At 41.8% G+C, this 25,596-nt stretch overlaps 1 long non-coding RNA gene and 1 pseudogene across 1 annotated transcript in view; both read left to right on the top strand.

Moving 5' to 3' along the window:
* The window catches only part of LOC120585037 (uncharacterized), a 240,904-nt gene that overhangs the window by 134,920 nt on the left and 80,388 nt on the right, over positions 1 to 25,596 (top strand). Inside the window, exon 5 of the long non-coding RNA XR_005648197.1 lies at positions 17,462 to 17,764. This is a non-coding gene — a long non-coding RNA (uncharacterized LOC120585037). The remainder of the gene's footprint in view (positions 1 to 17,461; positions 17,765 to 25,596) is intronic.
* On the top strand, positions 3,177 to 3,295 carry LOC120585324 (uncharacterized; annotated as a pseudogene).

Raw genomic sequence — 25,596 nt, 5'->3', positions numbered from 1 at the left:
GACAGAGAAGCAGTGTCCTACACATTCAGCAAAGGTTTGCAGCCAGGAGAGAAGAAAGGAGTAGCTTCTGGTGGGAGATGGGAGGTGTGGCCTGGAACTGGGACAAAAAGGATTTTTCTCAAACCGTATCTGTCTTCTAGATATTCTGAGTCTAAACAGTCTGTGGTTAAGAAAGTTTGGGAATTATGGAATTCGAGATTCCTTTTGGAGATTTATGATTCACATTACTATGTTAAAGACTCTGAGTCCTATAATTATAACGAAACAAAATCAGTTTAGTAGGTGAATAAACAAAATTATTTAGGCAGAATACATTTTCTTTTTTTAATTACTTTTTTCAACTTCATGAACATTTCAAGTGGCAGCCAGCTAAGTCACGAAATTGTTTCTTTAGAAATTTATCGTTATCTTTTTATTCTAAACAGTGTACACAATACACATATAACACATATAAGTGACTTTAAAGTAGTAGTAAAATGTTACAAAATGGAATATTATCCATCCTTCTGAGGTCCTGCTGCCTCTCCTGGATCACGTTGCTTTCCTTTCTCCTGAGGTGACTCCAACCTGAATTTTATCACTTTCGTATGTTTTTCCAAACAATGTATGGTTAAGTTTCACCTCTTTTAAATATTGTACCAGTTCAGAATGATTCTCTTCGTAATCTTCTGCGAATTGTTTTTTTCATTAATTATATTGGTGAGATTCATCTATGTTGACGCGTTCTGTAATTCATTCATTTCCATAGTCATTTACTATTCCACTGTATGAATATATCGCAAGCTATTTATCTATTTTCCTGTTGAACATTTGGGGAGATTTCATTCTTTTCTTTTTTGTTATTACAAACAATTCTGTTGTGAACATTCTCGTACTTTCTCCTGTGCGTATGAGCAAGTTTATGATATAACCCTCCATGGGTCATAGGGAGGATGCAACTCATTTACTAAAACTGTTTCCAGAGATTGTATATTGGTTATGCCCATTTTCACTTCCACCGCTATTCACATACTGACAGCTAGATTTCAGTTCAGTTTAAGGAAGAACTTTTGTTAGAATCCAGAAGATGGAGTGTGTTGAGGAGGTGATGGGTTCTCTGGAGGTTTCAAAGTGCAGACATGACTTTTTAATTGGTAATTTTGGAGAGCAATTTATGTACCGTGGATAGAAGAATGGAAAGAAACACAGATGTTGGTAAATACTCGAAATCCTTTGGTGGTTGTCCTAATGGTGAGTATAGTGGTAGAAATGCGATAACATCTGCCGAGTGCCTATTGTATATGTGGCAAATGTTACCCTGGAAACTAATACAAATTTTCTCATTCTTTTCTTAAAACAATTTTATTGTGGTAGATACTATTATCCCTAATGTGAGGTTAGAAGAAAATGAATTTCTTAAGGTTACGTGATAAGTGACTGAGCCGGAGTTAAAATCTGAGTCAGTTGGCACCAAAGCCAAGGGACGTTCCTCTCCGCCATGCTGCTGACCGTCCTGGCAGTGGGCCAGCAAAGAGGGCTGAGACCGTCATGGGCATCTCCCAAGGGAAGCTGAGCGGATTCCTTCCTGCTCTTGATTTAAGCTCCTGTATGTTCTTCTGCTCAATGCTCCACCATTGAAATTTTCAATTGCTGTTTGAAATGGAGAATTATACACAACCCCAAATCAATTTTGGCTAAAAAAGGAGAGCTTCCAAGTGCATGCCACTAGGGGATCATATAGTGGCATTACTTTGATTTTTTACTGCAAATGCTTAAGGATGAACACGGTCGTAAATATGCTATTCTGTTTAGCAATTTAAATATTCTCTGCAAGCTCATGAGGTCCTGTCATCTCCACAAAAAAAAAAATGACTACTCTTTGTGGGGGAGCGATACCCCCACCCCAACAGCCTGCTCCCCACAAAGGCAGCTGCTGTTGGGTGGGGGCCCTGGGTGCTCCGCAGACTGAGGGCAGAGAGTTCGAGGCAGCTCTTTCCAGGCATTACTGATAGTGTTGCTGTAGTGAAGAGTCTGACTGCTCTTTCGATGTGTGACTGCTGACTGCTTTTCAAACCCATGTCTGGGCAAGCTGATAAGAAAGCCATGGTACTTCCTGCTGTGGTATCAGTGGGGAGGTTCAAACTACTCAAGTCCAGGCCAGCATGCTGGCCTCATTCCACAGTCACCATAAAACCCCAGCCCAGTTGCCCTTCATTGCTCTCTTTCAGGTCATTTTTGGCCTCTTGGGAGCCTATCCTGCTCTTCCCAGAGAGTCCTATGTGAACAATCAAACTTTTTATACCCTCTTGGCATGTGTGTACATGGCATCGTGATTCTTAACACTAGGAGCCAAATTTTAGGTGGCAGTGGTCCATTCTACCTTTGTGGGGTTATCCCAGTAGTTGATAAAGGGAAGATGGAACAAGATATGACAGGGACCTAGGTTTCTGGGTCCTTGGCTGTGTATGCCAGCCACTGACAGCTCCACAGTGTTCTCGAAAGCAGAGAATAGAGAGGGCAATGTCAGGCAGGTGCCCCCGTTTCATCACAGCAACGCTTTGGTACCAAGCGCCTATGCGTTCCTCTGGTCACATGTCTGCGCCACCATGGACAACTCCTTTTGCGGGGCTGGCAGCAGCTTAGCACCAAGAATCAAGGCAGCTCAAGCTGCTGAGCCTGTTCCTCTCTAAGTCCATACTCAAATATCACTTGTCGCCATCAGGACGTTGAGAGCTTATTATCCAGCAAGGAGAAGCTTGATATAGTTACCTAATGCCCAGAAGTTTCATCTTCCCTGCATTTTCTGGATGAGGAACTCTCTAGTACAAGCACATTCTGAGCCCATCTTACCTATTTAAACTCTTGGAAAAGAGAGATGGTATCAAAAAGGGAGAGAAATGGATGAGCATCTTCAAGCAGAAGCTGAGCAGTGACCTATTTAACTGTCTGGTCTCCTGGGAAGAAAGGGAGAAGGAGGGAAAATGAAGGGAGGGGAGGGCAGGGTGGGGAGAAGAAAGTTGATCAGAACCCTAGCATGATGACGTCAGAATGGAAGTCTCTGACTGCGTGACAGTGGACAATGGGGCAGGACGCATTATTCAGTATCCAGCAGATGTTTGGGACTTTTCCAAATTTCACCATGCCAAGATGATGAGCTTATGAAATTAGTAAATTTTAGGATAAAGAATTTTATTTCTGTCTACGACCATGCCACCCTGAATACACCCGATCCCGTCTGATCTCGGAAGCTAAGCAGGGTCAGGCCTGGTTAGTACTTGGATGGGAGACCACCTAGAAGGACTGGGTGCTGTAGGCATAAAAAACAAACAAACAAACAAAGTGAGAGGTGGGTGGAGTTGGGGCATAAATCATTGGTTTGTAGGTATCACATTAAAAAAAAAAAGAATTTTATTTCTGTCTTTCTAGTCTGGCTGCCTTTTATTTCACTTCTTGTTTTCCCAGGTTGCTTCTGGATAGTATCTACAGCACAGTGTTGATAGGAGCAGAGAAAGCAGGCATTCTTGCCTCGTTCTTCGTCTCAGGAGAAAAATGTTCAGTTTTTCACCATTTAGTATTATGTTAGCTGTAGCTTTCTCACAGATACCCTTTATCAAGCTGAGAAAGTTCCCTTGTAGTCTAAGTTTGCCATGAGTTTTTATGAATGAATATTTTGTATTTTTCTGTAACTATTGAGATATATGATTTTTTTTTTAGACTTTTAATGTGGTAATTATATTGATTGATTTTTGAATGTTAAACTGATTTTGCATTCTGGGGATAAACTCCACTTGGTCATGATGTATTAGCTTTTTTATATATTGCTAGATTCAATTTGTGTAAATTGTATTAAGAACTTTTGTGTCTATGCTCATGCTGGAAATTAGGTTGTAGTTTAATTTTCTTAAAATAACTATTTGGTTGTGGGATCAGTGTAATGCTGGAGTCGGAATGAGTTGGGAGCACTTTCTCAACCTTTATTTTGTGGAAGAGTTCATGTGAAATAGGCAATAACTCTTTCTTAACTTTAGGGTAGAATTCACCAGCAAAGCTGTTTAGGCTTGAGTGTTCTTTATGGGGAGGTTTTTACAAACAAATTTCTCTAATAGAAACATGGCTGTTTAAGCTATTCTTCTTCTTGAGTTTTGACAGTTTGTATCTTTAAGGGAATTTGTCCATTTTACCCAAGTTGTATTTATTGGCATAAAGGTTTCATAATATTTGCTTATTCTTCTTTTAATGTCTGTAAGATCTATAGTTATGCTCCTTCTCTCATTCCTGATACTGGTAATTTGTTTTCTCTCTCTCCCTTGCCCCCTCATCAGTCTGCCTAGAAGGTTATTACTTTTATTGATATTTTAAAAGAAATAGTTGGTTTTATTTTCTCCATTATTTTTATTTTCCATTTCATTGATTTCTGTTTTTATCTTTATTATTTACTTCCTTATTCTTACTTTGGGCATGTGGAAGCATAGGTCATTGATTTTGAACCTTTCTATTTTTCTAATATTAAGGTTTTCAATGCTATAGATCATCCTTTAAGCCTACTTTAGCTTCAAAAAAAAATGAAAGAAATTCTGATACATCGTTTGCTTTTTTTTTTTCCCAATCAAATATTTTCTAATATCCCTTGTGATTTATTCTTTGGCTCTTGGGTTGTTTAGAAGTGAGCTGTTTAGTTTCCAAATATTTGGACATTTTTTCATATATCTTTCTGTCGTTGATGTCTACTTTAATTCCATTGTGGTCAGAGAACATTCTCTGAGTGATTTTAATCCTTTTAAATTTATTGAGACTTGTTTCAGAATATGGTTTATCATGGTAAATATTTTGTGTGTGCACTTGAAAAGAATGTCTTCTATTATTGGGTAGAATATTCTATAGATGTAAATTAGGTCAAGTTGGTTGATAGTATTCCTCATGTCTTCAATATCCTTATTAATTCGCTGTTTATTGATTGTATCGATTATTTGGAGAGCATTGTTAAAATCTCTGATCAGAATTGTGGATTCGTTTACTTCTTTCTGCAGTTCTGTTTCTGCATTTTAGAGCTCTGTTATTAGGTATTTATATTGTGATGTCCTCTTGATTAATTGATTTCTTTATCTCTGATAATTTTCCTTGTTCTGAAGTCTGCTCTGTCTTTAATATAACCACCCCTACGTTCTTTTGATTAGTTCTAGCTTGGTATATCTTTCGTCATTTCTTTACCTTTAATATATCTGTGCCTTTAAAAGGTTTCTTATAGACAACTCGTAGTTGGATAGTTATTTTAAATCCACTCTGACATCTTTGCTTTTAATTGGCGTGTTTAGACCATTCACATTTAAAGTGATTATTGATATAGTTGGATTAGTGCCTACCACATTTGCAACTGTTTTCGGTTTGCTGTACTAATTCTTTTCTTTTTTCAGTCTGCTACTCTTTCTGCCTTCTCTGGTTTTAGTTGAGCACATTATATGACTTTTCTCTTAGTACATCAGCTATACTTCTTAAAAGTTTTTTCTAGTGGTTGCCTTAGAGTTTGCAATATCACTTAAAATTACTCTTTCAAGTAACACTATCGTGCTTCATGGATAGTTTAGATATCTTATAGCAGGATATTCTCAATTTCTTCTGTTCCTTATATTATTGCTATTATTGATGTCTCTGATCCATAAGCTATAATCACACAATGTATTGTCCCTATCATTATTTTGAACTAAGTCAGATACATATAAGAAAAATAAATAAGATTTTTATTTTACTTTCATTTATTCCTTCTCTAATATTCTTCCTTTATGTAGATCCAGATTTCTGATCTATATAATGTTCCTTCTCTCTGAAGAACTTTTAATGTTTCTTTCAAGGCAGGTCTACTGGTGACAAATTCCCTTAGTTTTTGTTTGCAGGACACAGAATTCGAGGTTAGTGGGGTTTTGTTTTCTATTAACACTTTATTTTAATTCAGTCTGACAGCCCTGCCTTTGAAATTGGTGTGTTTATACTATTTATATTTATGTGATTATTGATATGGTTAAAATTAAGTTTGTCCCCAAGCTATTTGTTTTCTATTGACCCATTTGTTCTTGTTTCCACTCCCCATCATTTTTACCTTTACTGTTTTTTTTTAATTAATTACATATTTTATGATAATATCTAATCTAATTTCATTTTAGGACATTCATGATAGATTATATAAAAGTGGTGAATGAGCACAGAAACTGGCCTGGGTAGAAAGAAAGAAAGCAAAGAAAGAAAGAAAAAAGAAAGAAAAGAAAGAAAAGAAAGAAAAGAAAGAAAGAAAGAAAGAAAGAAAGAAAGAAAGAAAGAGAAAGAAAGAAAGAAAAAGAAAGACAGAAAAAGATAACAGAAGATGTAAAAGACATGAAGTTTGGGTGGAAATAGTATAGAGGAAGAAAGAAGGAGAGAGAACGTGTCAACTCCCCATTTTCTATAAGGCCCATTATATTTTTTAAAAATCAATTCTATGATATTCCCCTGGGTCCTTAAATTCCATTTTATTCAAGTTAGTGTGAATGAACATCTGTTCCTTATAACTAAAATGTCCCTAAGACATCTCATTTACTCAGTTTACCCCTTTAATTTTTATATGATGGCTAGAATAATTAGCTTGAACCACTGGCCACTTCTCCAGACCCCCTATTGTGCTGGCCGTGAAGCAAGAATCCCCTTTGAAAGAAAGACCAGCTTCTAGTGGAACTGGTATTTGGCTAATAATGATTCATAGCAGCAATTTGGAAACGTGATCTTGGCTGCTTTCTGCTCTCTTCCCTTCTCTTTGGTCTCATTTAGAAACCAAAGGCAGCTGGCCTCAGGAATTGTTCAACTGCAGCTATGTCTCCATGTCCCCCTGGCTGTCCTCTGGGAGGGCCACTGATTTCCTTAGAGGGTGGTGCCTCAGTCCCACACTGCAGTGTGTGAGGAGTCAGGGTGGAGTCACCTAACAGGAGGACAGAAATGCAGAAAATATGCTCAGCGTTCCTTGAGCCAGATTTAACTTTAATGCTTTTCAGCCCAGGTGGTTTCTATTTATTTGCATGTACCTACTGAGCATCTACTGTGCATTAATTATCTCATCTTTTGTTTCCTTATCGCTCTTCTTCTGACTCCTATTCCTCAATTTACGTTCCAAGAACATTTTTTTCTCCAGTATCTTCTTGGATAACTGGCTCGTTTCTCTGTTTTATCACTGAACTTCCTCAAAGAGCCATCCACAGTTGCTATCTCTACTTCCTTCATCTTTCACCAGCTCCCTATTTCTTGCCATCTATCTTCTGCTTTCCCCACGATGCAACTTGGTTCCCTGAATTTCCTTGTATCTTTACAATAAAAGCCTCTCTTCTTAAGTTATTAAATGGCTTTCAGTTCCTTGTAACTAAACAATTTCTAAGACACTCTCATTTCCTCACTTTACCTGTCTGACCCCTATACAATGACTGGTATACTCCAACTCAAGGTCTTTTTAAATTAACTATCCAAGTGAACAGGAATTTCTCTGGAAAGACCCATATCTTGTCTTACCTCAGCCACATGTTCTCCCTGATGTTCTTGAGGTGGCCGTGCACACACACGGCAAGTGGAAAACCATGAACTTCTTTGTTATCAGTTGGGTGAGGGCTTGATACCTCTCTATGGGAAATTTTGGTAAAATTGATTGCAGTATGCAGGTTGGGCTCAAGCCCAAGGATGATCGTTCTGTGGCCTTGAGTAGGTAGTGGCTCAATTACTGCTCCTGAGACTGACTGGATGCAGAGGAGAGGGCCAATCAGTGGCCTGAAATCTGACCAGTGAGATCAGCATTGGACTCATTCTCCCCTGGGACTTTGGAGAAGGAAATCACAGAAAGCATAGGGATGGTAGTAGAGACCTCACTCCCATAGAGCAATCGGAGTGATTTATTTATAAAAATTATTTTCCTCTAAAGTGCGGAGACATACTGGTAGGTAAAGTGGAGGAAAACAGTCCCTTAACAAAATTTGATCTTCACCACCTGTTAACCATAGCCCATGTTTAGTATGCACACAGATATATTTACTCCTCTGTTTGCACTTCAGTACTCTTGTCTCAATCAAATAATTATTCTCAAAGAAATTTGGTATATAATTATGTCATTCATTCAAAAAAATTGTTATATCATTCATCTATTCAGCAAATGTTTATTGAACTAGGAGGAGATAGAAAGTGAATCTGTAAGGCAAGGTCACCGTTCAAGGAGTGCACAGTTCATGAGATGAGGAACGGGTGGGAAACAGCAGATTTGTAAACAAGTGAAGTGCTGTGAGGTGTCTCACGAGAAGTCAGAACAATACACGAAGAAAACAAAGGAGGGACGCTCTGAGCAGCTGCGTCTACTTCCCGGTTCCCCCTTTCGTGTTCACCTCCAGCCCAGACAAGGCTCTTTGGACTTTGAAAGCAAGGCTTTTTTTTTTTGGCTGGGCTCCCTAAGCTTTACTTCTGTTATGATTAATAAATAGCCCCCGAAAATATCAGCGCGGGAAGGGTCCACAAGAACATTCGGCCAATCTCCGAATTTTAGAAGTGGAAGCCCAGAGGGGGAAGGCATTTGTGCGGCGTGACCAGCCAGCCAGTATCACAGCAGGCCCAGAGAGAGCAGTGCCGAATCCCGCATTCTCTCTATTGAAGGAACCCTTAGAGATATTTTAGTTCCATGCCCTCAGCTATAGGATGAGGATACAAACTCCCCCAAGGGAGGAAGTAGATTGGATCGAAGTCTCAGAGCTGGTCAGAGGCAGGGCCTGGATCTCTGGCCTCTCAGCTTAGGGATCCCCTCACCGATGCCCTGCCCCGGGCATCCTTACACCCAGCCCGGGAGCCCCCAGTGGCTTTTTGGAAGACCTGCCCCCAGGGTCTCAGCTCAGGATCAGGCTTCATAGGCCACTATAGTGTTCCACGGCCTTTTGTTTGCAGACGTCCCCTCTTGCTTCCAGACTCCCTTGAGTGCGAAGCCCCCTGGTCAGCTCTTGGAGCTTTTTGTTTTCCTTTGTTCTCCAACTTACGAGCTTTCCATAGCTGTCTGCTTTTCTTGATCTTGACTGGTTCTCCTGAGTTTGATCTAGTTTCTCTAGTTAGCTTCCCTCACTCTGTGGCTGTTTCTCCTTCAACCACCAAGCCCAGGACAGTTCCCATGGTCCCGGTGGCTCCTTCTTCCTCAGACTTTGTCTCTAGCCACGCCCAGTGCTCTGAACTTGTTCTTGTTATGGAGCCTCTGGCCTTCTGGTCAAGCCTGTGTACGCTTTCTTACAAAAATGCTTTTAAATACAAATAAAGTATATACAACAAAGGAAATCCATTACTTTGAAAGACAACACCAAAACATAAAAAAATGCCACGTTTGTAATAAAGCAATATATGTAGTTTTTGGTCAGTGTGTTAAATTACAAGATCTAATGATGAGTCCGATGACTTCTATAAAGTTGAAACAGTGATGAGTGCAAATAAGATTGTGAGATATCTGTAACAGTTGTAATGTGATATGAAAATATCTAATTTTTACTACTGATGGAAGTCAAAGTTACTGTATATGTTGTTGTTTACATTCACAATTAAAGAAAATGTTAAATTTCAGTTAAAATTTAGAAAAATGAAAATAGAACATTTTTTCCATCCAGGTTGATGAAATTCCTGAGTATTATGCCTGAACCCCTTGGCCATTATAGACTTCAGGTCAAGGAATTCTGTCCTAGATGATCCCATGGCTTGAAATGCTGTATCTGTGTAGCTATTACCTGAATTTATATCTCCAGACCAGAATATCTATTTAAATATCTGATACACATCTATAAACTCTACATGTCGAAGAATGAATTTTTGACCTTATCCTCAAAAATAGGTTTTCCTCACTTTTTCTCATCTCTATAAATGTCCTCCTACATCCCCTTTAGTGTCAAAGCCCAAACTCAGGAATTCATTCTCTATACTTTTTTCTTTTTCACTTTTACCTCTAATTTATAAATTATTCCATCCTAAGTTTATTCACCAGATATTAACTCAGAATTTACTGTACGACAAGCACTGTTATAGGTACTGGGAATGCAGCAATACATTCCCAAGACAAGTCTCTGTTCTCGTGGATTTATGAAACATTCTTGCGAAACATTGACAATAAATAAGAAACTATAGTATATGTGATCAATTAGGTATCAATAAGTATCTCTAAAATATTACACCTTCAAAATATTTCTCCAGTCTTGCTACTTTCTATATCCACTGCCACTCCTTCAGTCTAAACCACTTTATGGTCTTGCTTGTAGTAGTCTTCTAACTATAATCTCTGTAGCCAGATTTGTTCTGCTCCAATCTTTTCTCCATGCAGCAGCCAAAATGAGAGGAGGGTCATGTTCCTCCACTGCTGAAACCCTTCAGTGACTTCCTGCCGCACTTAGAATAAACCCAGACTCCTACCTGGAGGGTCCTGTGTGATCAGGACCTTGTCTACCCACTGTTTTCCTCTCTTACCAATCTTACCTGCCACTTCCTTTGGACCCTACTGGCCTTGAGGTTCATTGCAAGCATCAGTTTCCTGCCCTCAGGACATTTGCCTCTAAGCCCTGCTGACTCTTAACCCAATTACTCTTTGTCCAAAATGCCACCATCTCCTCACAGAGCCCTTTCCTCACCTTTCAATCTAATTATGTTCCTCTCTCTCATTCTCCCTAGAGCAACTTCTTGTCCTTTACATAACAAGCTACTAGTGATAATTGTTGTTTCATATAGTCTTTAAGTGTCTATTTAACATGTTTTCCCACTACATTGCAAGATCCAAGAAGGCAAGAATCTTGTCTGTTTTGCTCACCAGCAGCATAACAGCTCCCAGCATATTGTTAGTGCTTAACAAATATGTAGCTGTTGAATGAGTTATGAGTTATTATACTTTCATCCCTGACATCTGCCCCCAAACTCATCACATATTCCAGGTTCATACTCCCTCTTTTACGCACAGGCACATTAAAACCTCTATCTATACTTAAATTATTCCCTACCTAATCAGATACATTTATTCTCAGATTCATCCATCCATCCTCCATCCATTCATTCATGTACTTAACCATTATTTATTGAGTACCTTCTAATTATAAGGAACCATGCCAGGCACTGTATAAGATTAAAAGATGAATAAAATGTGGTCCTTGTCCTCAGACATTTACAACTTAGAAGAGGACTTTAAAAGTTATCCAATAGTTATAGTGGGGATATGGGTGCTATGTACCATGATCAGCATAGTCAGCTGTGACAGAGATGCAGAAGAGGTAGATCATATTTCCAGCTAGAGATTTCAGGAAAGCTTTCATGGAGAATGTAGCATCTGAGCTGGATCTTGACGGGTGGGCAAGATTTAGACAGCCAGAGGTGGTAGAGGAGGCATCTCAGATGAAGAAACAGAGTAAACGATGTATGAAAGTAGGAAAACACAGTAATGTAGCAAAATCCATGAGTGGCCCACAGCCTAAGCTACCTGTAGGGGAACTATGGAAGGCAAAGATGGGGCATGTGACATTTTGTTCTTTATTTGATATCTACTGGGGAGTCAGCAGAGATTTTTGGACAGAGGAATTAAATGAGTTAGGGGAGAACACTGGAAAGACCTAACTGCTTGTATAATTTTAAGTTAGGTTGATTTTCCTTATTCGACTAAGAGAAACAAATATGGGGGCAGACAGAGTTCAGGGAAGAAATCTATGTGGTTGAAGTGGATGAGGAAGCCATGGTGGAGGGAGTAAGACATCCCTTTGCCTTCAAAGTAGGACACTGAGTCATGGACAGACTCAAAGATGTGACAGCCATTCATCCTTGGACTGAGAGGCCACTGACTCCACAGTTGGGCTGTATTAGTCAGCTTGGGCTGCCATAACAAATTCCGCAGGCTGTGTGGCTTAAAGAACTGAAATTTCTTTCTCACTGTTATGGAGGCTGGGGAGTTCAAGATTATGGTGCCAGCTGATTAAGTTACAGTCATTGCCCTTGCTTTCAGGCAGCATCTTCTCGCTGTATCCTCATCTAGCATTTCCTTGGTGCATACATATGGAGGGAGAGAGATATCGATCTCTCTTCCTCTTCTTATCAAACCACAGATTAGGACACCACTTATATGACCTCATCTAATTGGAAATACCTCCTAAAAGCCCTTTCTCCAAATACAGTCACACGAGGGATTAGGGCCTCAACACATGAATTTTGGAGGGTACATAATTCAGTTCATAGTGTGGGGCAAATCAGCCTCCAGATCCTTTAGAATCAAAGACCTTACAGACTTCTAATTCATATGTTTCAAGGTGTGTTTCAAGGAGCATCAGACACTTCAGGTAGCAACTTTGGGGACACCCTCCCCTACTCCAAGAGATAACATAAAAGTGGACTCTACTTTTTTTCTATATTAGGCCTCCACATAGAAGTTCCTCCAGAGAAAGAATTATGCTGCGAAAAAAATTAGGAACTCCCTGATCTAGTCTGATGACTCCATTTTACCAGAGACACAGAGGATCCTGAGATTCAGAAAGATAGAGAGACTTGCTCACAGTCATGTAGCAAGGAAGGGACAAATTCTAGTAGCCAATGAGAAGACCTGTAATTCCATGTACGAACTCCTCGCCCAGCATTTTGTCCATTGTTCCTCTTAGATTTATCCAGCTCCAAGAAAGGAGGCTGTAGATGTCCCACTGTGGGCATGACTAATGGGTACTCTCCTGATGTGGAGTAGCTGCTCACTGAAGAGCTCATCCAGAGGGGGAGCTAGCGCCCTGGGACTTCAGCCGGGCATTGGGCTTTTATCTGTTCTTCCTTCCCCACTTGGTCTGCATACCCAGATCTGTATGAGTTGACAGGAGTTATGGGCTATTAAATAATTTTCCTAAACAAGTGTGCCCAGAAAATTATGGTATAAATGTCTGACTGATGCCCGTACGTCCTGTATGTCACCTACCCAGAGGAATTAAAGGGATAAATGGATTCCCCTCTTGCGATGGGAGAGACAGATCCTCGCTCTGTAAGGAGAGGTCGATGTGCTGAGGTTTTTCAGATCAGCTTCAGTCCTCCAAGGAGCCAAGGACATATGATGAAGACAAAACAAAGCTGTTGGGACCAAAGAAGAACCTGTCTGGGGCTCCTTCTGAGTTTAGAATGGCCAGACGTGGGGTGCCAAATTTATTTTCATTTAAAAAGAATTGATTTTTAAAAATGCTATTTCCCTTATGGCTAAAGGGGAGCGTGAGAGATTGGCAGAGAACTCTGTGCAAGTTCCTCCCTGGTGCCTGGAGTAAGGGCCCCTTCTCTTCCCCTCGTGCATGGAGATATATCAATCAAAGCTTCTCACTGCTACTTTAATATGCAGGCCATCCTGATGGCCGAATGTTTTCCCTTGAACCGTCTCCCTTTCATTATTCACTCATCATCCTTCAGGTTGCAGCTTAAATGTTTTATCTTCTCTTCAGAGAGGCATTTCCTGGCCACCCTACCTCCTCCATTGTTATTCTCAACAAGACACTTTTCCTCTTATTCAGAGCACTTAACCCAGAGTGTAATTATATATTTATATGTTTGATGGTTGCCTCTCCCAGATTCTAAGCTCCACTCAAGGGCTGTGATAAACACTCGTGTATTACAGGTACACGATTATGTGGCACAGTATAGGCACTCAGTGAATACTTAACTGTGTGAATGAGCGGTTTATTTCCACTAATGTGGAAGTTTTGTTGTTTTCTCTTGTTTTGTTGAGGAAACTGCCTGCATCTTTATGTTACATTCAATAATCTTGGTCGCTGTGGATTTTCAGCCCAGAGCCAAAAAAGTGAAGGAGTGCAAGAAATATATTTGAGTCTGTAATTAGTCAGTGAAAGATCAGATCTTGGAACCGGGCTTCCTGTGACAAATTAATTTATTTAATCTTTCGGCAAATGTTTATCGATCAAGTACTATATTATTTGCACTGTAAAAGTGCAAGGGGTACAGCATGAATAAGATAGAAAATGGTCTCTGCTCTCATGGAGCAGACAGAAAAAAGTCAACAAAAATCAGCAAGTTTGTTGAGAACATAAGCAGGATGATGAGTTGAAGTGAGGAGCCTACATTGAGAGGAGGGCCCCCAAGGCCTGCTTTATACCAAGACCTGGAGGATGAGAATGCACTGGCCATGCAAAACACAGGCAGAGGGAACAGCAAATGCAAGAGCCTGAAGGTGAGAACGGGCTTAGCAAGGGGGAGCATGAATGGAGGCGAGAAAGGCCACAAAGAGCTCCACAGACATGATAAAAATTTGGGGTTTTATTATAAGACCAACAGGAAGTCATTGGAAGATTTTAACCAGAAGAGTAACATGATTTGGTTTATATTTTAGAAAGGTTGCTGGGTGGAGATAGGATTAGAGAATGGCAATATAGAACCAAAGAGACAAGTGAGTCTACTGTGACAGTCAAAGAAGAGATAGGGGCTTGACCTTGGGTGATGGTGGTGGGAATAAAGAGAAGCAGACACTTAAGACTTACTTGGAGGTAAAACTGACAGGTCTCAGTGATGGATTAAATGTAGAGGGTAAGGGAGAGGGAGAAATTGAGGATGACTCTAGTATGACAAATGGCCCTTTCCTTGAAGTCATGCATCTTTTCAATTTGCTACTGACTTGACCCACCCTGCTTTCCATCATTATAAACCATTAAGGCTTTCACTGTTCCCTCCTCGGCATCACTTAGGTTCCATATTTAGCATCTTAATTCAATAATGTACAATCTGTATGGCTTATATCTTGATCTTCACAGCTCATTGAGCCTCTTTAAATGCTCTGCAACACACATGAATTAAACATGGTGGGCAAAGTGGAAGAGACTCTAAGTGGCAGACATCCCTGCTCTCTGAGCCAAGAGTTCTGAGAAGAAGAATTCAGGTGGGGCCTACGACTGCAAGGTGATGCTGATGGCCAGTGTCTCGGCAGATATTTTCAGGAGAGATGGAGAAAATAAAAGTGTTTCATGAAAAGCAGGATAGGGGGAAATGATGGAGAGAGAGGACACAGTCTGAAATACCATGAACTGCCAATCAAGCACCTTGATCAACTTGAGATACTGGGCTAGATGAGGTGATCAGTGTTTTATTAAGCCAGACCGTGTATGTGTGTAGACACAGAGCCAAAGGGGAGGGAAAGAGGGAGCTGGATGGGGAGAAATGAGACTAGAAATGGAAATAACGGTAGTCACCATTTACTGAATTCTTACTATTTGTCATGCACCGTACTCAGCCCTTTGGGCAGTGTATACTATTTAATGCTTTCACTGCCTCTGTGAAGATTATCTCCATTTAACGGACGAGAAAACTGAGACTTGAGGAGGTTTAGGTGACTTGCTTATGGACAAAAAGTTAAACTGATCGAGCAAGGATTTAAACCCAGATTAGTGTGACTATAAAGCCTGTGCACTTAACTGTACTACGCTGCCTTCTTCAAACTGAGAAGGACAAGATGTAAGGCAGAGGAGGGGGCGGGTGCAGAGAGGGAGAAAGAGCCTAAGGGAATAAGTGTACTTGATCTTGCAAAAAAGTAGTCGACTAAAATGAAGGAGAACCTAACCCGAAGGGAAAAAAAGGAGATTAGTATATGACATGAGAGTGGATCAAATCTTTTGAAATTTCTAGAGATGAATATGGTGTGTTAACAGCCTTCCACTCTATTTCCCTATTGACTGTAGGCTCATAACTTCTATCTTTATTGCTGTTTTGCTCCCAGCCATGAAACTCTGAGATGAACCAACAGTCCTCGACTCCTCTGACCCAGACCAAAGCTCACTGTGGGAACTGAAGGGTCAGGGAGGATAGCAATATGAACCTTGATTCCTGAGTGAAAGAAATTCGTGGTGGATGAAATACCCCAAAGGAACAGAGTTGTGCTGTAATTAGCTGAGATTTATAACTTGGCACAAAAACTGCTCATGTTAGATATTCAATTGCCCCATGCTTGCTTCACCTTTCCAAAGAAATTCCCCTAGCATCCCTGTGACTCCTAAATCCCAAGAGACATTCCAGGAAAGGCTATTTTACTACTTGAAGAATGAAGAGTAGATAAGTGAAGGCTCATGTCTTCTGCATCTGTGTTCTGGGTTCATTGCTCTCAGTCTATTAACGAATATTTATTTAGACACAACTAGATAGAAACTTATTGATTAGTCTATATAGTCAATTACGTGACCATTAGTATACTCAATATTGATGTACTACACCTCATACTAGACAGCAGAGCTATACACAATGAACCTGATAGATATAAACCTTGTCTTCATGAAGCTTACAGATTATTAGGATAGATATTGAGTAAGAAATCACAGGTGCAGGATAGTACAGGAGAAATGGAAGCATTCTGACAGTCTGGCATCAGAAGACCTCAGTTTGTCCCTTTGAGTAGCTCTTTGACCATGGGCAAGTCATTTTTAATCACAGTGAGCCTTAGTTTCTTCACCTGCAAAATGGAGACCATTCATTCATACAACAAATTTTATTGAACAGCTTCGGGATTGCTTCAGCTGAGTGATAGGAGAAGACTTCTCTTGGAGATGGTGTTTGAACTGAAACTTGATTGATGTGAAGGCATCAGTCATGTGGAGGCTGGGAGCGGGGGCGGGCATTCCAGATGAAGGGAATGTGCTTGCAAAGGCTGTGAGATGAGAATGAACACCACCATGTCCCCCACAGCCCATAGACAGAATACTAGGTACTGCTAATCCAACAGGGCTCTATTGTTTTGTCTTGAACATTTTTAAATGTGGTTATTCTGAATCTCAAACCCTACCCTCAAGGAGCTTCCTTTATATTTAGGGAGGGAGCATCTAGAATCTTTAGAGAAGGATATAAGATGATGGATGGCAGAATGGCAGATGGTGACTCTGAGAGAGAATGTGCTGTGAAAGGTTGAGGTGGGAAGGGTTGGTAAATCCTCTTTGTCAGGTGGGTTAGCGCACCACATGGTGACTGGTCTGTGCTGGAAATACCCCAAGCAGTGGAAACCACATGTACTGCACTGCAACCTGCAGCCCTGCCTTCCTCTGTCACTAAACCTATCCCTGGAGTGGAAAAGCTACGTTGTTGCAGTGGTTTGGGTTCCCCAGGGAGCCGTTGGCCTCGGGAAGAGTCCTCGTGGGGTGTGGGGAAGCAAAGGCTGGATCCAGAAAGCAGTAGGAGGGAGAAGAGAAGTGTCGAGGGGCCGGGCAAGCAACCCCAAATAAATAGGAATTGGCTCAATTGGTTAGGCCCTTGCTTGTCAGAACCGAAGCTTTCTCCTGCCTCCTGCTCTCCCCAAAGTGCTCAGGACTGTAGATGGCGTGGTTCATCGAACTGGCTGTTTAATTCTGGCTTCATTTCAATGACAAGATTGGATTTTTTGCGTAACCTGTGCTGGGGACCATATGGGCATTTTGCACATTCCATGCCCACAAACCAACATATACAAATGAAAACAAATCAGCTCAAAATATGTTCTGTCTGTCTCTTGCAGACTGGGCCCCAGTGGCGATGGCTGCCGAGAAGGTGAGGAACCCCTATACTGCTGCCTCATTGGCTGGCTCCCAAGCTCCTCCTGAAGTGACAACCTTTTAATCACACTGGCACTACTTTGGAGGGACCCACTCCACCCGAGGTGGCTTTCTCACCACTGGAAGGAGGGAATAAAGCTGTAGTTAGTTTCTTCTTTAGCAGCTGGTGGCCCAATGGCCCAGGGAGGAAGAAGCAGGCCTTTCTCATCTTCTATGAAACAGAAACCTCTGCTGTAGCTCTATAAGGAGAGAACCTTCATCTCTTGGTGAGTGTGATTGTTCAGGGAGGGGGTAGATTTAAGTTGGATGCCATAGACTGTTAGTTCTCAGCAGAGAAAATCTCAATTCACAGATGAACCAAAGTAGGAGGGAACCCTCCTGACATAAATTAAAAACAAAAACAAACGGTTCAGCTAAGAGTGGAATCAGCTTTCCTGTAACTGTAATTGAGGAATGGCTTATTTATTGATACTACTGCCTGGATTCAAGGAGATGGACAAAACAACCCCTAAATCAACCCGCACGTCCTTATTCAGCTCCTAGTGTTTGCCAAGTATGCTCCAACCTGAGTCTATTTTCCCTAGAGCAGAGTCAGCAAACTGTGGCCCTCGGGCCAAATCCAGTTGCCGATTTTTGTCGATAAAGTTTTATTAGAACATCGCCATACCTGCTCCCTTCCCTGTTGTTTGTATCTGCTTTCACACTACACAGGCAGAGTTGAGTAGTGTGCCAGAGACCGTATGGCCCACAGAGCTGAAAATACTCATAATTTTGCTCTTTACAGAAAAAGTTTGCCACTCTACTATCAAATCTTGTGTTCTGACAATGAATTTCACAGTTGGCAGCAGGGGCGGTGGGGAGCTGGAGAGAGGTGGGTAGGAAGGAAAAAGTGAAGTGGTGTGTGTTGAATCGACATTGGTGCAGTAGTTTCGCACATAAGCCCTGGAATAAAACAGAACTGTGTTCACATTTCAGCTTTGTCATTTACCAGCTGTGGGTATGGGGCAAGTTACTTAGCTTCTGTGTATCTCAGAGTCCACATCCGTGGAATGGCTCTGACGATTGTACTTATCTCATAGGGTGGTCACGAAGATTGAGGCGATTAGTGTAAGCACTGCCTAATGCATAATAAGTGCTCCCTAGAGAGAAGCTGTTATTTTTATTACTAATCCTGTGTTCCAGGCAGTAAGCTAAACACGCTGTGTATATTAGCTCAGTTAATTCTTGCACTGTCCCTATGAGGTAGATATTATTTACGGGAAGGGATCTGTAGTACAGAACATTGCTTTAGGTCACAGGACGCGTGCGTGGCAAAGCGGTCAACATGGACCTACATCCTGTGGATCCCTCAGGAGAGAAAATGGTAGTGTAGCTCCAGGAATCACAGCGGGGACTAGGTAGGGACCGAGGGGGAGCCAAACCAGCCCTCAGAGCTCATGTCAGCATCCATCCCAGCTCCAGGAGGAAACTGTGAATCCGTTTCCTGAGTAGATACAGAGGCTTGGGGCTTCTCAGAGGGTGAAGGCAGAGTGCACCCACCAGCCTGTGGAGGAAATGGGTCTCTGGGTAATTTCATTTTGAGAAATGGAGCAGCAGTGGCCAGAGCCCTGAGAACCCTTGTGTCAAGGAGTTGCTTTGAGACTTGGAGTGAAATTGCATGACTTCCTCCATTTCCTGTCACCCTCAACTTTAATTTCCACTCACAGCCTCTTTATGTCACCCTGGGACTAGACACGAAGTACCTGGGTTGGGAAGGGGAGGGTAGAGCTGAGATGAGGATGGTGTTTAATAGTCATAATGGATTGGGAGAGAGAGAGGGGAAGGATGCGAAGCCACCAGGTAGTGTCTCAAGGCTAAGTCATACATATTTTAAGGCAAACTCCAGAAGCATTATTTAGTTTCTTGGGTCTATTGATGTCACTTGGACTCGATCAATAGATCTTCCTAGAGAATTCAGAGGAGAAAATCTACGTGGAGCTTGCTCTGCAGGGAGAGCACGTTGGTGCCAGAGTGACAGCTCCGTGAGGAGAGTGTCAAGCACTTGTGCACTGATGTCTGTGCCATCTCGCTGGCTGGAGCTTGCCTCTCTGCCTGCAGGATGGGCCAAGTGATGGGAGGGGAGACTGAATAAGTGGGAAGCTGTCATCCATTCACACACAAAGGGATCCAGCATTTATTGAGCTCCTATGGTGTGCCAGACTGCATGCTGAGCAGTCGAGTTTCAAGACTAATGGGCCACCATGACTGTCCTTAAGGGATAAGCTCTGGGTGTGCTTTGCCCACAGAGTGGGCTCTGAGGGAGACCCTGGCTGCCAAGGGCACTGGCAGAGCAGGGTGTAGAGCTGACTCCTTTTCCAGCTGCCTTGGTGATGCTTTATGAGATGATGACAGGGATAAGCTGTTTCTCTACAACCAGCTCCCCCTTCGTTCTTGGGGTATGGTTCAACACCCAAGATGGAAGGCTGAGTCATCAGGGTTGTTTCGTCTCACATTATTTCTTTCCATCTCCTTGTTCCTCATCCCCCACTCCGCTTTTTGGCATCCATAAGAAGGAGGGCTTCATAACCTAATAAAAAGGGGCCAGGGAAAAAGCATGACCGAAAACCACTTGCTTCCTGAGTGACTCAAGGGGAGCATTGGCTCTGCTTTCCTTTCCCACAGTCCGAGCTGCCCTGACTGCAGTGGGGGCGGAGGGGAGGGGGGAGCAGCCAGGAGACGAAGGGGGGAAGGCAAAGACCTTTCTCAAGTAGCTGAGCTAAAGCCCAGGCTGCTAGGCCCTAAGGCCACCTCTGCACCTCTACCTGCCCTTCTTCTCATTCTTCCACTCACGCCATCTAATAAACTGCAAAAGTTGCGGTCTGAAAATCTCTGCATGCTTTAGAAGAAGCATGACTGTGCAGAGCTGTTGCTTCAGGACTTGTATAAAGGGGGATGCTCCATGTTCTTTGACCAGCATGTAATACGCCCAGGCATTGGGGCACATCTCTCTAATATCTAGTTCAAATTCTTTTTCTCATTGCCCAAAACCAGGGATCTCTTGGGCAGGAAGGGTAGATCAGTGATTTGGCATCATGATGATGGATCTCGCTCGGAAATAACTCAAGAGGGCTTCTTCAGCCTGAGACGTTGCTCCATTCCTGATATGGCATAGACTTTGTCCAGTGATGGCTCACAGTTTCTGATGCAGCCCTACATAAATGCAGAGCCCTGGGTCCTGCAGGTGCACAGAGGAAGGAGATGTAGTCCCTGGCCTGGGAAAGCTGGACACAGGGAGGGTGTGAGCTCAGGGTTGACACGGGGACCGCATCTTGCCTCTTGGTGTCTGAGATGTATTTTCTTTCTCTCCAGCCTGAGGCTCCAGGAGACAATGACCTCTGACTTCCAATCTTTCTCTCCTGCCTGCCCTTAGAGCACCATCTTTCTAGTGTTTGGTCCTGATGGAGGCATTTGCTGGAGGCCTATGCTAGCCAGGCTGTCAGTGCAGAGCTGCTCCAAACACAATGGACTAATTATCTAAGGTTTGGAAAGTCCAAGACTCAATGTCCTCAGCCTCCCTTGGTGGTCTCTCTCTTTCCCCACAAGGTGTGTGGGGGGGGGGGGCGTTAGGGGTGTGCGGGGGGTGGGGGAGTGCGAGAGTACATGCACAGGTCTAAGCTGTAAATTACTGTACGTTCTTTAAAGCAAGGTACTTAGACATTGGGCATGACATTATTTTTTCCCAACGTTTTATTATGGAAAAATTTAAACGTAAAGTTCAAAGACTTTGACAGTGAACACCTGTGTGCCCTCTACACCAGTTCTATCGCTAGCACTGTCCCATCACATAATCACTGATTTCTTCATTCTTCCAGCCATCCAACAAACCATCTCAGCTCTCACCACAGAACAAGCAAATCAGAAACTCTTGAGGTAGGCCCAGTAATCTGTGTATTAACAAACCAGGTGATTCTGGTGCTTGCTCAAATTTAAGAACCACTCAGACTTTTGGTTGCATCTCTAAATAAATTGGAGATATTTGTACACTTTCCCCTAAATACTTCATTCAAGATGTTTATTGAGTATTTACCAGGTGCAAGGCACCATTCTTAATGCTGGAGATACAGTCTTTCACAGCCTGATAAACTCAAGATAGCTATCATTAAGTCGAGAGAGACAGTGGGAGGGAGAAAGGGAGAGAGGTATGTGAGCAGGAAGGCAAGAGAGTTGAAAACTTTTCATGTGATTATTAGCACATGCAACTGACTAGCACAGAATGGAAGCAAATAGAACAAAAGCCCATTAAGTTTTTGAGGGACTTGTACTATTAAGAGATTTTGCAATGTTTGCCGAGTGGGGTTTAGGAATTCGTTGCAGATCAGGAACTGCTGTGTGTCTTTCATTCTTCTTCCTTTTCACTGGGAATGATTACTGCGGTTACATTGTCCTTGTTCTATCACGATGTATAGCGCAGAGGCTGCTCTCCAGGGTGCTGAAGCCAGAACCCATCAGTCTCTGCCAAGGACTGACCCAGCGTGAAGCAACCCTAACTACTGGGTAGACATTTGGCGGCCCCAGGCAAAATGTTAGAAATGACCTTTTTGGGCTTTTCCAAAAATGAAGTGCTCTCTAGATTCCATCAATACAAAGAAGGAAATGGAAAGAGAGAGGGGCCGAGAGTGAGAGCTGGAAAGTGGGTTTCATTGTGCTACTTTGTTGCTTCACACTGAGCCAGGCAAATAATTAGACCTAAGCAAGTAGGATTATCTGAGTCACTGAGTGGTGTTCCCTGTAAATTTAAGGGATTTAGCTGAATTGATTTTGATATGTAAGTGAAATGCTTTGTGACACTCTACAGCAGCAATTCTTTATGTGTGGTCCCTGAAATTAGCAGCATCAGCAGGACCTGGGAACCAATTATAAACACAAATTCTCATCTCTCACCCTAGACCGACTGAATCAGAAGCCCTGGAAGTGGGCCCCCAAGTCTGTGTTTTAACAAATGCTTCAGGAGATTTTGGTAATTGCTAAAGCTTAAGAACCTCTGCATCTAGAGCAACGGTTCTCAGTGCTGGGTGCACATTTGAATTACCTAGAGCTTTGTAAAATATTGCAGCCAGGTCCCACTCCCCACAAAAAAAATTGAATCAGAGTGTATGGGAATGATGTTCAAGCTTTAGTGTGTTCAAAAGCTTCTGTAAGTGATTCTAATGTATAGCCAGTATTGAATTGCTGCCTTAAAATTTTAGAAAAAATATAGAAATATCCACTGAGTGATAGGGAACTACAGCTCCCAACGATATAACCTCTAGTTATCAGCCTTGGACTTCTGAGCCCTGAAGCCTTTCTAGGGTTCTCTGAAGACTGACCAGACCCATCAAAGCTGCACAAAGATATCCCATGAATATAAAATAGGAGGATACTGAGGAAATTTGCACAGAATTGACAGAAATTAGTAGAGTTTTGCCATCATAGATTACAAGGCCTAATTTGTAGATTGTTTAGATCAACACCATCATATTACAGCCCCCTGACGAGGTCACCACCTTTTGATTCATCTCGGATTTCCCCCCACTGTCTCCCTGATTCCCTAATTCTAGATGGACATGGAGACACAGACACAAGGAATAGAGATCATGAAAACAAAAGATATAGAGACTTTTCTAAGCCATCTTGGAGATGCGTTGGGGAACCCTCAACACATCTCCTCTCCGCATCTCTGACGGTGGATGCTTGAATCTCCAGTGAGACAGCCTCAAAGATAAAAAAGAACAGAGACAACTGTGCTTTGCAAACTGTAAAGCATTATAGAAATTTAAGGCAATATTATAACTTTTCTTCTTAAATTAATTATGGTGCAGAGGAGCATCCTCTAGTAGTGTCTGATTCTAAATGAATCTGAATGCCACAGGTTGAATAAAACGTCTTAGCAGCATTTCTGCTAAATTAGAATTCCTGGGGGCTGTGGACTCAGCTGAAAGCTTAATACTTAAGACCAGTGAAGGCTTCACATCCTGACGCCTTCTCTGGGTTTTATAAAATTACCCAGATCTGAGGTCCTTTAAGATCATATCAGATTATATTTGTTTAAAGAGTACCACAAAATGGTGTTTTAGAAGGAATTAGGACAGATTGGGGCCGTTTTTTGGCAATACAGTGAAAATGCCTTTTATCTGTCTCATTTGTTTTTCCGTTAAGTCTCAGAGACACTTTTAATCAGTGTTTCAGAAACTGGATGTCATTTAAAGAAGTTGGAATTTCAATCATAGCGGAGGTAGTGTTGGAAAAATGTTTAATAAATTCATCTCATTTCACTTTGAAAAGCGATTTGAGGGATATTGAAAACTTCTCCCTTCTAAAGTTTCTTCTAGAGCCTCCATGACACTTCCCTGCATTATTTACCATGATAGCACCCAAAATAGCATTAGCCTGGCAAATATAGGGCATAAGGAGGGAGCTGGGGTTGGAGAGGTAATGATCCAACCTATGGTGGAAGCTGTGCCTGAGTTAAACAGGAAAGTTGAGCTCCTTTAGGCATCGTTCAAATTGCAAGAGATTTTAGATCATTTAATCTTATAGGCTTTGGATCACTCTGGGAGAGGTTAGAGGTTAGCTTGGCAGTATAACAATTTTCTCTGAACTACTACAAAAAGCAATGGTTGGTGAAGGTGATACAGATAGTGTAGCTCATATCCAAGGCTGGTTCTTGGCACCACTGTGAAACGAATTTTGTCCTTTCCATCCTGGTCCTTATTCTGTGCTCTTTGATCCCTTTCTGTATCCTCTATGCCAGGGCATGGGGGAGGCAAGCCTCCTGCCTAGGTCAAAAAGGATAAGGGAGCACTCGCTCTCAAGTTCGTTTAAGTGACAGCTCTGCACTGGCATGATCCTGCAGTTGCCTCCTTAAATTGTGAACCCCGGGCACAATGCCAGCCTCACCTTAGTCCAGGTCCTACTCACCCATGCTGAGTACCTGGTGTTTATACACTAGTGTCCATATGTTTCCTCTACCTTGTTACCAGGAAAACTATCTGATGCACTCATTCATGTCAGAGTGTTGGGAGCAGACTGAATTATTCACTCTCAGGAATACATGTATATTCACAGAGAATTTCTGGAAAGCCAGTATTTGACCCAAAGAAGGGTCCATTTCAACCTTGGTGATCTCTCTCTCTTCTCTTAACTACTAGAGCACTCCTTTTGTGCAGGAATTGGACTGTGAGTTTAGTCTTAAAGAATAGGTTGAATTTGGATACGCAGAGGTGAGAGTATGAGCATTCCAGGCAGATGGAACAGCAGAAACAGAGGCTCGTAGGCAAGACAGCACAGGATATTCCATAGTGACTGACCAATTTACATTCCCACCCACGGTGTACAAGGGTTCCCTTTTCTCCACATCCTTGTCAACACTTGTTACTTTTTTTTTTTTGATAATAGCTATCCTGACAGGTGTGAGGTGATATCTGATATCTCATTGTGATTTTGATTTGCACTTGCATTTCTCTGATGTTGAGCACCTTTTTATATACCTGTTGGCCATTTGTATGTTTTCATTGGAGAAATGCCTATGCAGTTCCTTTGTCCATTTTTTAATTGGGTCATTTGTTATTTTGTGAATGAATTGTAGGAGTTACTTACATATTTTGGAAACTAACTCCTTATCAGATTATGGTTTGTAAATATTTTCTCCCATTCTGTAGGTTGCCTTTTCATTTTGTTGATTGTTTCCTTTGCTGTGTAGAAGCTTTTTAGTTTGATGTAGTCCCATTTGTCCATTTTTGCTTTCTGTTTTCCATGTTTTTGGAATCATATCAAAGAAATCATTGCCAAAATCAGAGATTCCTCAAAATATTAAAAACAGAAGTACCTCATAATCCAACAATCTCACTTTTGGGTACATATCCAAAAGAATTAAGATCAGGCAGGATCTTGAAGGTATATCTGCACTCCCATGTTCATTGCAGCATTATTCACAATACCCAAGGCATGAAAGCAACCCAAATGTCCATCAACAGATGAATGGATGAGGAAAATGTATATACATACATTGGAATATTATTCAGCCTTAGAAGAGATAGACATCCTGCCATTTTTAAACACATAGATGAACCTGGAGGACAGT

This window comes from Pteropus medius, unplaced genomic scaffold (genome assembly GCF_902729225.1).
Source record: "Pteropus medius unplaced genomic scaffold, Ma_sr-lr_union100, whole genome shotgun sequence".
Taxonomy (NCBI): domain Eukaryota; kingdom Metazoa; phylum Chordata; class Mammalia; order Chiroptera; family Pteropodidae; genus Pteropus; species Pteropus medius.
The sequence above is the reverse complement of the archived record's forward strand: the minus strand, read 5'-3'. Positions and strand labels throughout refer to the sequence as shown.